Source organism: Gnatocerus cornutus, unplaced genomic scaffold (genome assembly GCF_029298725.1).
Source record: "Gnatocerus cornutus isolate USDA-ARS CGAHR unplaced genomic scaffold, icGnaCorn1.1 ctg00000260.1, whole genome shotgun sequence".
NCBI lineage: Eukaryota > Metazoa > Arthropoda > Insecta > Coleoptera > Tenebrionidae > Gnatocerus > Gnatocerus cornutus.
Window position 1 is genome coordinate 7,501 of NW_028275579.1, and position 15,000 is coordinate 22,500.

The following is a 15,000-nucleotide window of genomic DNA, read 5'->3' on the forward strand; positions in this document are numbered from 1 at the left end:
ATTTTTGACATTTCTGAAGTTCCAGACCTGACACATAGATGGCGCCATTTTAGGGTCAGGTCAGGTCAAATTATGCTTAAAATTCAAGAAAAATACGTAAATTAACCCAGAATCTTCCCAGAATCTTGTAATTTTTGACATTTCTGAAGTTCCAGACCTGTCACATAGATGGCGCCATTTTTGAGTTAAAATAGGCGCCAAAATTCAAAAACAATATGTAAAATATAGGAAAAAACAGTAATTTTTGACATTTGTGAAGTTCCAGACCTGTCACATAGATGGCGCCATTTTTGAGTCAAAATAGGCGCCAAAATTCAAAAACAATATGTAAAATAAAGGAAAAACAGTAATTTTTGACATTTATGAAGTTCCAGACCTGACACATAGATGGCGCCATTTTAGGGTCAGTTAGGTCAAATTATGCTTAAAATTCAAGAAAAATACGTAAATTAACCCAGAATCTTGTAATTTTTGACATTTCTGAAGTTCCAGACCTGTCATATAGATGGCGCCATTTTTGAGTCAAAATAGGCGCCAAAATTCAAAAACAATATGTAAAATAAAGGAAAAAACAGTAATTTTTGACATTTATGAAGTTCCAGACCTGACACATAGATGGCGCCATTTTAGGGTCAGGTCAGGTCAAATTATGCTTAACATTCAAAAAAAATACGTAAATTAACCCAGAATCTTGTAATTTTTGACATTTCTGAAGTTCCAGACCTGTCATATAGATGGCGCCATTTTTGAGTCAAAATAGGCGCCAAAATTCAAAAACAATATGTAAAATAAAGGAAAAAACAGTAATTTTTGACATTTCTGAAGTTCCAGACCTGACACATAGATGGCGCCATTTTAGGGTCAGGTCAGGTCAAATTATGCTTAAAATTCAAGAAAAATACGTAAATTAACCCAGAATCTTCCCAGAATCTTGTAATTTTTGACATTTCTGAAGTTCCAGACCTGTCATTTAGATGGCGCCATTTTTGAGTCAAAATAGGCGCCGAAATTCAAAAACAATATGTAAAATAAAGGAAAAAACAGTAATTTTTGACATTTCTGAAGTTCCAGACCTGACACATAGATGACGCCATTTTAGGGTCAGGTCAGGTCAAATTATGCTTAAAATTCAAGAAAAATACGTAAATTAACCCAGAATCTTGTAATTTTTGACATTTCTGAAGTTCCAGACCTGTCATATAGATGGCGCCATTTTTGAGTTAAAATAGGCGCCAAAATTCAAAAACAATATGTAAAATATAGGAAAAAACAGTAATTTTTGACATTTGTGAAGTTCCAGACCTGTCACATAGATGGCGCCATTTTTGAGTCAAAATAGGCGCCAAAATTCAAAAACAATATGTAAAATAAAGGAAAAAACAGTAATTTTTGACATTTCTGAAGTTCCAGACCTGACACATAGATGGCGCCATTTTAGGGTCAGGTCAGGTCAAATTATGCTTAACATTCAAAAAAAATACGTAAATTAACCCAGAATCTTGTAATTTTTGACATTTCTGAAGTTCCAGACCTGTCATATAGATGGCGCCATTTTTGAGTCAAAATAGGCGCCAAAATTCAAAAACAATATGTAAAATAAAGGAAAAAACAGTAATTTTTGACATTTCTGAAGTTCCAGACCTGACACATAGATGGCGCCATTTTAGGGTCAGGTCAGGTCAAATTATGCTTAAAATTCAAGAAAAATACGTAAATTAACCCAGAATCTTCCCAGAATCTTGTAATTTTTGACATTTGTGAAGTTCCAGACCTGTCACATAGATGGCGCCATTTTTGAGTCAAAATAGGCGCCAAAATTCAAAAACAATATGTAAAATAAAGGAAAAAACAGTAATTTTTGACATTTCTGAAGTTCCAGACCTGACACATAGATGGCGCCATTTTAGGGTCAGGTCAGGTCAAATTATGCTTAACATTCAAAAAAAATACGTAAATTAACCCAGAATCTTGTAATTTTTGACATTTCTGAAGTTCCAGACCTGTCATATAGATGGCGCCATTTTTGAGTCAAAATAGGCGCCAAAATTCAAAAACAATATGTAAAATAAAGGAAAAAACAGTAATTTTTGACATTTCTGAAGTTCCAGACCTGACACATAGATGGCGCCATTTTAGGGTCAGGTCAGGTCAAATTATGCTTAAAATTCAAGAAAAATACGTAAATTAACCCAGAATCTTCCCAGAATCTTGTAATTTTTGACATTTCTGAAGTTCCAGACCTGTCACATAGATGGCGCCATTTTTGAGTTAAAATAGGCGCCAAAATTCAAAAACAATATGTAAAATATAGGAAAAAACAGTAATTTTTGACATTTGTGAAGTTCCAGACCTGTCACATAGATGGCGCCATTTTTGAGTCAAAATAGGCGCCAAAATTCAAAAACAATATGTAAAATAAAGGAAAAACAGTAATTTTTGACATTTATGAAGTTCCAGACCTGACACATAGATGGCGCCATTTTAGGGTCAGTTAGGTCAAATTATGCTTAAAATTCAAGAAAAATACGTAAATTAACCCAGAATCTTGTAATTTTTGACATTTCTGAAGTTCCAGACCTGTCATATAGATGGCGCCATTTTTGAGTTAAAATAGGCGCCAAAATTCAAAAACAATATGTAAAATAAAGGAAAAACAGTAATTTTTGACATTTATGAAGTTCCAGACCTGACACATAGATGGCGCCATTTTAGGGTCAGGTCAGGTCAAATTATGCTTAACATTCAAAAAAAATACGTAAATTAACCCAGAATCTTGTAATTTTTGACATTTCTGAAGTTCCAGACCTGTCATATAGATGGCGCCATTTTTGAGTCAAAATAGGCGCCAAAATTCAAAAACAATATGTAAAATAAAGGAAAAAACAGTAATTTTTGACATTTCTGAAGTTCCAGACCTGACACATAGATGGCGCCATTTTAGGGTCAGGTCAGGTCAAATTATGCTTAAAATTCAAGAAAAATACGTAAATTAACCCAGAATCTTCCCAGAATCTTGTAATTTTTGACATTTCTGAAGTTCCAGACCTGTCATTTAGATGGCGCCATTTTTGAGTCAAAATAGGCGCCGAAATTCAAAAACAATATGTAAAATAAAGGAAAAAACAGTAATTTTTGACATTTCTGAAGTTCCAGACCTGACACATAGATGACGCCATTTTAGGGTCAGGTCAGGTCAAATTATGCTTAAAATTCAAGAAAAATACGTAAATTAACCCAGAATCTTCCCAGAATCTTGTAATTTTTGACATTTCTGAAGTTCCAGACCTGTCATTTAGATGGCGCCATTTTTGAGTCAAAATAGGCGCCGAAATTCAAAAACAATATGTAAAATAAAGGAAAAAACAGTAATTTTTGACATTTCTGAAGTTCCAGACCTGACACATAGATGACGCCATTTTAGGGTCAGGTCAGGTCAAATTATGCTTAAAATTCAAGAAAAATACGTAAATGAACCCAGAATCTTGTAATTTTTGACATTTATGAAGTTCCAGACCTGACACATAGATGGCGCCACTTTTGGGTCAAAATGGGCGCCAAATTTCAAAAAAAATATGTAAATAAAGTAAAAACCAGTAATTTTTGACATTTGTGAAGTTCCAGACCTGTCATATAGATGGCGCCACTAAATTATGTTTTCGACTAACAGGTGGCGATACCAACATTAATAGTTACAGAAAGCTGTAATTTTTTTGACTTTCAAGTTTAGGTAACTGTTCTACAGATGGCGCCAGCATTGCTACAAATACAGGAACCTGTAGTTGTTTTTTGACATTTGACATCTTGACCTAATCTATAGGTCTAAAGATCAGCAATAGAATGGACTTCAAAGTTGATAATAAAGCTTTATTTTTATTATATATCGTAAATGGATTGTGTTTAAGCATAACGTTTGAATGGTTATGCAACCGCTTAAACTAATTGTTGCCGAACTTTCGTCTTTCCTTTGCATTCTTGAATAACGGAAATATAGATGGATTATTTTTGTGCATGAATTTTAAATTGTTATGCAACCATGAAAACACTAATTATTTTCTTTTTTCGGAGTTTTTTCAGATTATTGAAAGTCTGACACAAAACCTGTCCGTAACTGCGGCGTTCTCGCCAAACGCTACAGCTTGAAAAATCTAAAATTCGCATAGTCTAAATGTCCGAGAAAAATCGAAATTAAATGAAAACGAACAAAAGTTCGGACCGAACTAACATTAATCGAAAGTGGATGTCATAATTTTAAGTCCCTAACTAAACGGGATCTAAAACCCTTTCGAAACTGTGGCGTTCGAATTTTGATGAAAATTATTCCAAGTCCAAAGTCGGAACTGAAGCGTTCACATTGAACGCTACAGTTTCGAGAATCTATTCGGAACTGAAGCGTTCACATTGAACGCTACAGTTTCGAGAATCTATTCGGAACTGAAGCGTTCACATTGAACGCTACAGTTTCGAGAATCTATTCGGAACTGAGGCGTTCACTTTGAACGTTACAGTTTCGAGAATTTATTCGGAACTGAAGCGTTCACATTGAACGTTACAGTTTCGAAAGGACAAAATTAACAAAGACCAAAAGTCCGAGAAAAATTGAAATTAAATGAAAATGAACAAAAGTTCGGACCGAACTAACATTAATCGAAAGTGGATGTCATAATTTTAAGTCCCTAACTGAACGGGATCTAAAACCCTTTCGAAACTGTGGCGTTCGAATTTTGATGAAAATTATTCTAAGTCCAAAGTCGGAACTGAAGCGTTCACATTGAACGCTACAGTTTCGAAAATCTATTCGGAACTGAAGCGTTCACACTGGCGATTGCTTATGCAACCATGAAAGCACAAATATGAAACGCTACAGTTTCGAAAACTCATTCGGAACTGAAGCGTTCACACTGGCGATTGTTTATGCAACCATGAAAGCACAAAAATGAAACGCCACAGTTGCGAAAACTCATTCGGAACTGATACGTTTACACCGAACGCTACAGTTTTGAAACCTCGTTCGGAACTGATGCGTTCAAAAATGTCGAAATTTTTACAAGTCCAGTTTCGGAACTGTAGCGACTGCATGGACTTAGCGCGAAAAGGACACATTCAGTGGGAACTGTAGCGGTAGGGACCCGTAAAAAAAGTAAAAAAAATAATAAAATATTTTATTTTTTGCTTTTTACCTTCCGTATACACAATTTTTTTTTTTTTTTTTTTTTTTTTTAAGTCCAAATTGGGAACTGTAGCGGTCAACAGAAAAAAAAACTTTTTCCATCAACCACATACAATTCCCATTTTTAATATAATATTATTATTTATATTAATATTATAATTATTCATAATATATTACTGAACATTTGCTTCTCCTCAGTTTCGTTCTTTGGTTTCCAATATCATTCACTCGATCATATTTAATTCAAGCTTGTTATCGGAGGAGAAACAAGTCTTTCACAATTTTCACCAGTTCTGCTTACCATGTGACGGATCTTTTGTTTTTCAACGGGCGGAACAATAATCGAGATTTTTACTGCTTGGTGTTTCGGGCTTTGTGTTTTATTTTATAGATCCGTCACATTATTCAAGTAAATTATTCAATTCAATTTGTCGTCTGCATTAGAGTCAAGATTATTAATTTCATCTCATTTGCAGACGACTTTGGATAAGAGCACTGGGTGGTCACGTTTTTTAACTAGCGGTGAATTAGCTAATTCGTTCGCAAAATGCACGTTACAGGCGGACTAATTCACATTTCGCTATTCATCGAGAAATTTTTATTCACAGCGGTATATTGTCTTTCTAGAGACTTACCACTTTTTATTTCATCGATGTATTTTTATTTTTAATTTAGCATAATATCATTAAACGGGGTCGCGATGTACGAGAGGTAACAGATCGTACGGACGCGCACATTTGATTTCATGTCAATCCATTCATCGTGCGTACTTGTCCGTCATCGCTGCCACTTACCATCACTACTCCCTATATATGCCACCGCGGCAGCGATCAGCTCTGAATCGCTCGATGCGTGAAACGATCGAAATCCCATAGTGCGCCGGCCGCTCGCTATGGGCGAGGGGTAGAGTAAAACGGTCTGATCGCTCGGTGCAAAAGTCCGTTTGGGTACTTAGAGACGGAATTTTAAAATTCTGATTTCGCAGATCAATTTCAAGGATTATTAGGACTCGAATGCTGTCGACCATGTTTTGTAAAAAAAGTTTTTTACGTTTTTACGGCAATTTGACTGAACGCTACAGTTTCGAAAAAAAGTCGGAACTGTGGCGTTCGATCGAAATTTTTCCAAGTCCGAAGTCGAAACTGTAGCGGTCGACCAAAATTTTTCTAAGTCCGATTCGAAACTGAGGCGTTCGACCGAAATTTTTCCAAGTCCAATTCGAAACTGTAGCGTTCGAACAAAATTTTTCTAAGTCCGAAGTCGAAACTGTAGCGTTCGGCGCTCATTCGTCTAAGTCCGAACTCGGAAGTGTAGCGGTTGACAAATTTACATTGACCAAAAGTCCGAGAAAAATCGAAATTAAATCCAAACGAACAAATGTTTGGGTCGAACTAGCATCGATAGAAGGTAGATTTTATAATTTCAAGCTCCTAATTAAACGGGATCTAAAACCCTCTGGAAACTGAGGCGTTCGAAATTTTGATGAAAATTTTTCTAAGTCCGAAATAGGAACTGTGGCGGTCGAGCGAAATTTTTCTAAGTCCGTAGTCGAAACTGAGGTGTTCGAATTTTTGATAAAAATTTTTCTAAGTCTCATGTTGGAACTGTGGCGGTCGAGCGAAATTTTTCCAAGTCCGAAGTCGAAACTGTAGCGTTCGAACGAAATTTTTCTAAGTCCGAAGTCGAAACTGTAGCGTTCGGCGCTCATTCGTCTAAGTCCGAAGTCGGAAGTGTAGCGGTTGACAAATTTACATTGACCAAAAGTACGAGAAAAATCGAAATTAAATGCAAACGAACAAATGTTTGGGTCGAACTAACATCGATAGAAGGTAGATTTTATAATTTCAAGCTTCTAATTAAACGGGATCTAAAACCCTCTGGAAACTGAGGCGTTCGAAATTTTGATGAAAATTTTTCTAAGTCCGAAATAGGAACTGTGGCGGTCGAGCGAAATTTTTCTAAGTCCGTAGTCGAAACTGAGGTGTTCGAATTTTTGATAAAAATTTTTCTAAGTCTCATGTTGGAACTGTGGCGGTCGAGCGAAATTTTTCCAAGTCCGAAGTCGAAACTGTAGCGTTCGAACGAAATTTTTCTAAGTCCGAAGTCGAAACTGTAGCGGTCGACCAAAATTTTTCCAAGTCCGATTCGAAACTGAGGCGTTCGACCGAAATTTTTCTAAGTCCAATTCGAAACTGTGGCGGTCGAGCGAAATTTTTCTAAGTCCGAAGTCGAAACTGTAGCGTTCGGCGCTCATTCGTCTAAGTCCGAAGTCGGAAGTGTAGCGGTTGATAAATTTACATTGACCAAAAGTCCCAGAAAAATCGAAATTAAATGCAAACGAACAAAAGTTACGGTCGAACTAACACCAAACAAGGGTGGCTGTGATAATTTCAAACCCCTAACTAAACGGGATCTAAAACCCTCTGGAAACTGAGGCGTTCGAAATTTTGATGAAAATTATTCTAAGTCCGAAGTCGGAACTGAGGTGTTCGGTCGAAATGCCGTAAAAACGTAAAAAATATTTTTTTCAAAACACCGTTAACGGCATTCGAGTCCTAATGACCCTTGAAATTGATCTGCGAAATCAGAATTTTAAAATTCCGTCTCTAAGTACCCAAACGGACTTTTGCACCGAGCGATCAGACCGATTTACCCGACCCCTCGCCCATAGCGAGCGGCCGGCGCGCTATGGGATTTCGACCGTTTCGCGCATCGAGTGATTCAGAGCTGAACGCTGCCGCGCTGGCATATATAGGGATAGTAGTGGTGGTATGTAGCAGCGGACAAAAGCGTACGATCGAAATGTGATTTTATGTGCGTCCGATTATCTTGTTACCTCTCGTACACCGCGACTTACCCGTAGTTGGGACGATGGCCGGAATGTGTACCCTGTGGACCCACCATCGTTTGAGGGATGACAAATCTTGCCATTGACCATGCACAGCGAGATTGCGGATGCGGCGAGCGTTTCTATGTTAGCGGTCCAAATGCAATCAAAGATTTTATGTGTTCGTGTCAGAACGACCAAAAATTAACAAATGCGTCAACTCACTAAAGTCCGAGCGAGAATTTTGAAATAAATAAAATTTCATAAACTCGTAACGTGTGAATATTTCTAAAGAGAAATCTCACAATAAACCGTCGCTTTCAATCTAGCGAAGAGTATGGAGAATGTTTGAACTTTTGCTTGTCGACGACGATATTTTTTCTTTACGATAAAATTTCAAGTCGATGTGCCCAAAAATCTCTAAATTTTGAACTGGGAAATTATTTCTTCGTCCGATGAATCGCATTGATCTCTGTTTTTGACGAAAAAAAGACGGATAAAATGCAGCATTCAATCAAGGATATAAAATAAAAGAAAAATTTTCCGTAAAAACTATATTACAATGGAGGATTATGTTTCTACTTTTCGTCCGATGAGTCGCAACAAAAATAAGTAATCCATCCGTCGTTGTTCGTTTAGTCGATCTGAATGCACTGTAAAAATTTATTAAAGTAAAATGTTACGTTTGCATTTCATGAATTTTGACAAACGTGTACCGAAATGTGTACAAATTATTTATTTCGACGACGACGACAACTTAGAACGGATGAATAAAATTAATTGTTGCAAGATTCAAACAAGGATGAAAAAGTCATAGAAAATTATTCCGTAACCATGATATTGGATTATTTTTTCTTCACTCTCTCCTCCGATGAGTCGCAACAAATAAAAATCCATAAATCAATTCATCCGTCGTTGTTCGTTTAGTCGATCTGAATGCACTGTAAAAATTTATTAAAGTAAAAATGTTACGTTGCATTTCATGAATTTTGACAAACGTGTACCCCGAAGTGTGTACAAATTATTTATTTCGACGACGACGACAACTTAGAACGGATGAATAAGAATAAAATTGTTGCAGGAGATTCAATCAAGGATGATGTGAAAAAAATGTCGAAAAATTTTCCATCCAGAAAGATCGCGTGGCGTTACGTCTCTTCTTACGAGGTTTTCGTTTCGCAGACACGCACACTTTCTTCAAAACAATAATAGGAAAGTGTTCAGTTTTTTATAAGAGCAGCAGGTGTCTTTCCGAAATTCTACGATTATTGTAGCTTATATGACTAGAAGGAAAGAAAGACTAAAACTCTCTTATTTTAAAACAAGAACGCAGTTCCCTGGTTGATCCTGCCAGTAGTCATATGCTTGTCTCAAAGATTAAGCCATGCATGTCTCAGTACAAGCCAAATTAAGGTGAAACCGCGAAAGGCTCATTAAATCAGTTATGGTTCCTTAGATCGTACCCACATTTACTTGGATAACTGTGGTAATTCTAGAGCTAATACATGCAAACAGAGCTCCAACCGGAAACGGAAGGAGCGCTTTTATTAGATCAAAACCAATCGGTGGCGGTCTCCGTCATCGTACAACTTGGTGACTCTGAATAACTTTACGCTGATCGCACGGTCTCGCACCGGCGACGCATCTTTCAAATGTCTGCCTTATCAACTGTCGATGGTAGGTTCTGCGCCTACCATGGTTGTAACGGGTAACGGGGAATCAGGGTTCGATTCCGGAGAGGGAGCCTGAGAAACGGCTACCACATCCAAGGAAGGCAGCAGGCGCGCAAATTACCCACTCCCGGCACGGGGAGGTAGTGACGAAAAATAACGATACGGGACTCATCCGAGGCCCCGTAATCGGAATGAGTACACTCTAAACCCTTTAACGAGGATCAATTGGAGGGCAAGTCTGGTGCCAGCAGCCGCGGTAATTCCAGCTCCAATAGCGTATATTAAAGTTGTTGCGGTTAAAAAGCTCGTAGTCGAATCTGTGTCCCGCGCCGCCGGTTCATCGTTCGCGGTGTCAACTGGCGTGCCGCGGGACGTCCTGCCGGTGGGCTTAGCTCGAGAGGGCGGCCCAACTCAATCCCGCCGCGGTGCTCTTCATTGAGTGTCGAGGTGGGCCGGCACGTTTACTTTGAACAAATTAGAGTGCTTAAAGCAGGCTAAAACTTCGCCTGAATACTGTGTGCATGGAATAATGGAATAGGACCTCGGTTCTATTTTGTTGGTTTTCGGAACCCCGAGGTAATGATTAATAGGAACGGATGGGGGCATTCGTATTGCGACGTTAGAGGTGAAATTCTTGGATCGTCGCAAGACGGACAGAAGCGAAAGCATTTGCCAAAAACGCTTTCATTGATCAAGAACGAAAGTTAGAGGTTCGAAGGCGATCAGATACCGCCCTAGTTCTAACCATAAACGATGCCAGCTAGCGATCCGCCGACGTTCTTCCGATGACTCGGCGGGCAGCTTCCGGGAAACCAAAGCTTTTGGGTTCCGGGGGAAGTATGGTTGCAAAGCTGAAACTTAAAGGAATTGACGGAAGGGCACCACCAGGAGTGGAGCCTGCGGCTTAATTTGACTCAACACGGGAAACCTCACCAGGCCCGGACACCGGAAGGATTGACAGATTGAGAGCTCTTTCTTGATTCGGTGGGTGGTGGTGCATGGCCGTTCTTAGTTGGTGGAGCGATTTGTCTGGTTAATTCCGATAACGAACGAGACTCTAGCCTGCTAAATAGGCGTATTTCGACATCCCAAAGGCCCGTCGATCCTGGGTTCGCCCGGTGGTCGTGCGCGGTTTTTACTGTCGGCGTACAAACAATTCTTCTTAGAGGGACAGGCGGCTTCTAGCCGCACGAGATTGAGCAATAACAGGTCTGTGATGCCCTTAGATGTTCTGGGCCGCACGCGCGCTACACTGAAGGAATCAGCGTGTCCTCCCTGACCGAGCGGTCCGGGTAACCCGCTGAACCTCCTTCGTGCTAGGGATTGGGGCTTGCAATTGTTCCCCATGAACGAGGAATTCCCAGTAAGCGTGAGTCATAAGCTCGCGTTGATTACGTCCCTGCCCTTTGTACACACCGCCCGTCGCTACTACCGATTGAATGATTTAGTGAGGTCTTCGGACCGGTACGCGATGGCGTTTCGACGTCGTCGATGTCGCTGGGAAGATGACCAAACTTGATCATTTAGAGGAAGTAAAAGTCGTAACAAGGTTTCCGTAGGTGAACCTGCGGAAGGATCATTAACGTGTCCTCGTACACACGAATTTTGACATATGTATAATTTATTATTATGCATTTTTATTTGATCGTGTCGATGTACACTTTATGTTTTTACAACACCGTCGTCGATGACATGGAGTCGACGGCACGATCTTTTGTCGTGCCGTTGCTTGTTTCTTTTTGAAACACCGTGTGTACGACGTTTTGAACTACGAATCGTACATATTCGGAAAAACAATAGCGTTACGCTGGCCCGCAGCGCCGGTCCTTGCGATCGAGTTTTTCACCTTTTTTGAACGAGAAAAACCGAATTCGCTCGGGCATACGGCTGTTTCTTCGGGTACCTAGATTTTTTGATTTTTTTTGTACTATCTCTCGATCTTTTCCAATGATGGAAAAAAGGAGGGACGCTTTCGGTTTTTCGACCGGATCGCGGAAAGTTGTGAACTCCACCGCGAAAGTCGAAAGACGTTAGAAGTCCTCTTTTTTCGGACACACGGAGAGGATGTAGCAGAGTAGTCGAGAAAGAAGAAAATCGCAGGTGTCGAATTAGGTTACGACTCCGTGGGTTTTAAATGATTTACGCCCGGCTACGGGACCGGCGAGAAACGCTCCCGATTTTACGATTCGCGTGAATGATGTTCGTCGTTAGACGCTTCAAAGAGTTTTTTGAAAGCGCCGTTAAACGAGCGATCACACACACATCACACCTTGCTTTTTTAATGTTTTTGGTAGATGTGGTAAAGTGATTTCGTTAGAAACGGTAAAATTCTCTTTACGGAGCGTACGACTGCACCATTTCAAAATTATATACACCGTCAATCGTCATTAAGTCACGATATAGAACGGTAAACTTGAGGATTTTATGTTAGACGCTCAGTCTGGCACGTCTATAGATTTTTTCGTCAAAATTCACGATCTGTCTTCGGTTTGGCGACGAAAAAATATAGAAAGAAAATTGAAACACGAACACAAAGACCGCCCGCGAAAATCTCTTTTCGCTTACGGCGGATACTAATTCGCTTTTTCATAACGAGTACGATGATGTAATGATGTGTTGATTCCGATCGATCAAAAACCGTCTCTTCGTCACACTTTTTAAAGTGCTTGACACACGCACACTAAATGAAAGACACAATAAAGGAAAACTACCGAAAATGTAGTTTATGAGAGAAAGCAGCATTATTTATTAAAATTATTGCTGAGAAAAAGGAAATTGGCAAATTCCTAATTAAAATCGTATCGAACATGTCCCATCTTCACACATACATGCTCGTACTTTGCGTGTAAAAGCGGAGACCGCGTGAAAAAGAAAAGTGCTTCTTTTTCGGTGCGCGGATACAAATTTGTGTTTGGGTTAATATTTTTTTTAATTTTTTCGTACGCGTAAAACTGAGACCGACGATCGCGTTCCCTTTCAGACGAGAAAGTACGGACGAAAGACAATTAAGAGCGAGAATCATAAATATCCATACCACAACACCGAAATTTTAGACGTGGCACGTTTCGGAACCACGAAGATCATTTTCGTTTCGGATGTACGCACGTACGCAAAAATTTTTGCAAGACGTGTATAGACAGCTGGACGATCGGCATGATCGGGGTTCTTGTGGAACGAGCGTTTAAATTTTAAAAAGATTACCCTGAACGGTGGATCACTTGGCTCGTGGGTCGATGAAGAACGCAGCTAATTGCGCGTCAACTTGTGAACTGCAGGACACATGAACATCGACATTTCGAACGCACATTGCGGTCCTCGGATATAATGTTCCCGGACCACTCCTGGCTGAGGGTCGTGTCAATTTCAAAGACTGCTCGGTTTTCGTTTTCGGACGAAAACGTCGGAGCGTGTTGGATGTGTTGCGACGCGTCGAATAGGTACTCATTAATGTACGTGATCGTCACTTACGTCACGATATAACGACGCACGCCTCGAACGTGTGCCGAGACGTTTACTCGAGCGTGTTTTTTCGTCAAAAAGGACGGGACGGGTATGCTTTGTATTTTTTTTTTACAAAGTCCGTCGGACGTCCACCTTGCGAATCATAAATACGAAAGTGTTTACGTCGGCACATGTTCTTGCGTGGTGTGTCGTAGAATCGTGTGTTTGTGTGCGTTTCTCGTGCAGCGAGTAAATTTGCGCGACATCTTAAGACGCGAAAGCGACCAACTACTACTTGTTGTAGTTGTTGGCTGGTCTTTCGGCGTAGCACGTCCTATTTCTTCAACATGTCGTCATTTAAAAAAAAAAATGGCGTTTTAAGGTTGAGAACGTTATAGACGGTCGTCGTGTCCGAGACGTGTAATGCAAATCGCGACAGACGTCAGATCGTAAGCGTTTCTGTAAACTTAGCCATTTTTTAAAAAGAAAAATGACGAACACGTATAGCAAGGAATGGGAGACGTGTCGTGATCGTCGAAATGACCGAATGAAAAATTTTTATTTTTCATATGCGACCTCAGAGCAGGTGAGACTACCCGCTGAATTTAAGCATATTACTAAGCGGAGGAAAAGAAACTAACTAGGATTCCCTCAGTAGCGGCGAGCGAACAGGGAGAAGCCCAGCACCGAATCCCGCGGCCGAAACCGGACGCCGGGAAATGTGGTGTTAGGGAGGATCCGTCATCCCGAGATCGTGCGGCGCGTCCAAGTCCATCTTGAACGGGGCCACAGCCCATAGAGGGTGCCAGGCCCGTAGCGACCGCTGCCGATAACGGGAGGATCTCTCCTCAGAGTCGGGTTGCTTGAGAGTGCAGCCCTAAGTGGGTGGTAAACTCCATCTAAGGCTAAATATGACCACGAGACCGATAGCGAACAAGTACCGTGAGGGAAAGTTGAAAAGAACTTTGAAGAGAGAGTTCAATAGTACGTGAAACCGTTCAGGGGTAAACCTGAGAAACCCGAAAGGTCGAAAGGGGAGATTCAGCGTGACTCGATGGCGGCGCTGGACGATCGTGTGACAGATGGCGTACGCGTCGTTTGCACCTTTCGTTTTGTCGATCTGCCGTCGAACGCGTGCACTTCTCCCCCTGTAGGACGTCGCGATCCGTTGAGTGCCGGTCTAAGGCCCGCGGTGGAGCTCGTTCGGACGGTTCGCCGTTCGCCGAATGAACCCGTGGTGTTTCCCGATCGGCTCGCTCGACGGTATACAGATGGCGCGGGGCCGCTACACAGTTAGCGTCCGACCTTCGGCAAGCGCGCCCGTCGTGATGGTGATCGGACCTGGTGCCGGTCCCGTCCCCGGGTGGCTGTTCGCTGAGGTGTTCTCGGACAGACCTCGTTGAAACGCCGATCTGCGACGCTATAGCTTTGGGTACTTTCAGGACCCGTCTTGAAACACGGACCAAGGAGTCTAGCATGTGCGCGAGTCATTGGGATTTAACTAAACCTAAAGGCGCAATGAAAGTGAAGGTCCGCCTTGCGCGGACCAAGGGAGGATGGGCGGTCGTTACGGCTGCCGCCCCGCACTCCCGGGGCGTCTCGTTCTCATTGCGAGAAGAGGCGCACCAAGAGCGTACACGCTGGGACCCGAAAGATGGTGAACTATGCCTGGTCAGGACGAAGTCAGGGGAAACCCTGATGGAGGTCCGTAGCGATTCTGACGTGCAAATCGATCGTCGGAACTGGGTATAGGGGCGAAAGACTAATCGAACCATCTAGTAGCTGGTTCCCTCCGAAGTTTCCCTCAGGATAGCTGGCGCTCATAGCATACGAGTTTCATCCGGTAAAGCGAATGATTAGAGGCATTGGGGTCGAAACGGCCTCAACCTATT

The 15,000-nt window shown here is 41.1% G+C and overlaps 2 non-coding genes and 1 pseudogene across 2 annotated transcripts; all 3 read left to right on the forward strand.

Moving 5' to 3' along the window:
• The first annotated feature begins 9,328 nt into the window (after positions 1-9,328).
• LOC148165641 (small subunit ribosomal RNA) lies at positions 9,329-11,249 on the forward strand. The gene has a single exon (XR_015771293.1). It is a non-coding gene; the product is annotated as a small subunit ribosomal RNA (ribosomal RNA).
• A 1,616-nt stretch (positions 11,250-12,865) lies between these two features.
• Positions 12,866-13,022, forward strand: LOC148165642 (5.8S ribosomal RNA). The gene has a single exon (XR_015771291.1). It is a non-coding gene; the product is annotated as a 5.8S ribosomal RNA (ribosomal RNA).
• A 658-nt stretch (positions 13,023-13,680) lies between these two features.
• The window catches only part of LOC148165643 (large subunit ribosomal RNA), a 4,521-nt pseudogene continuing 3,201 nt past the window's right edge, over positions 13,681-15,000 (forward strand).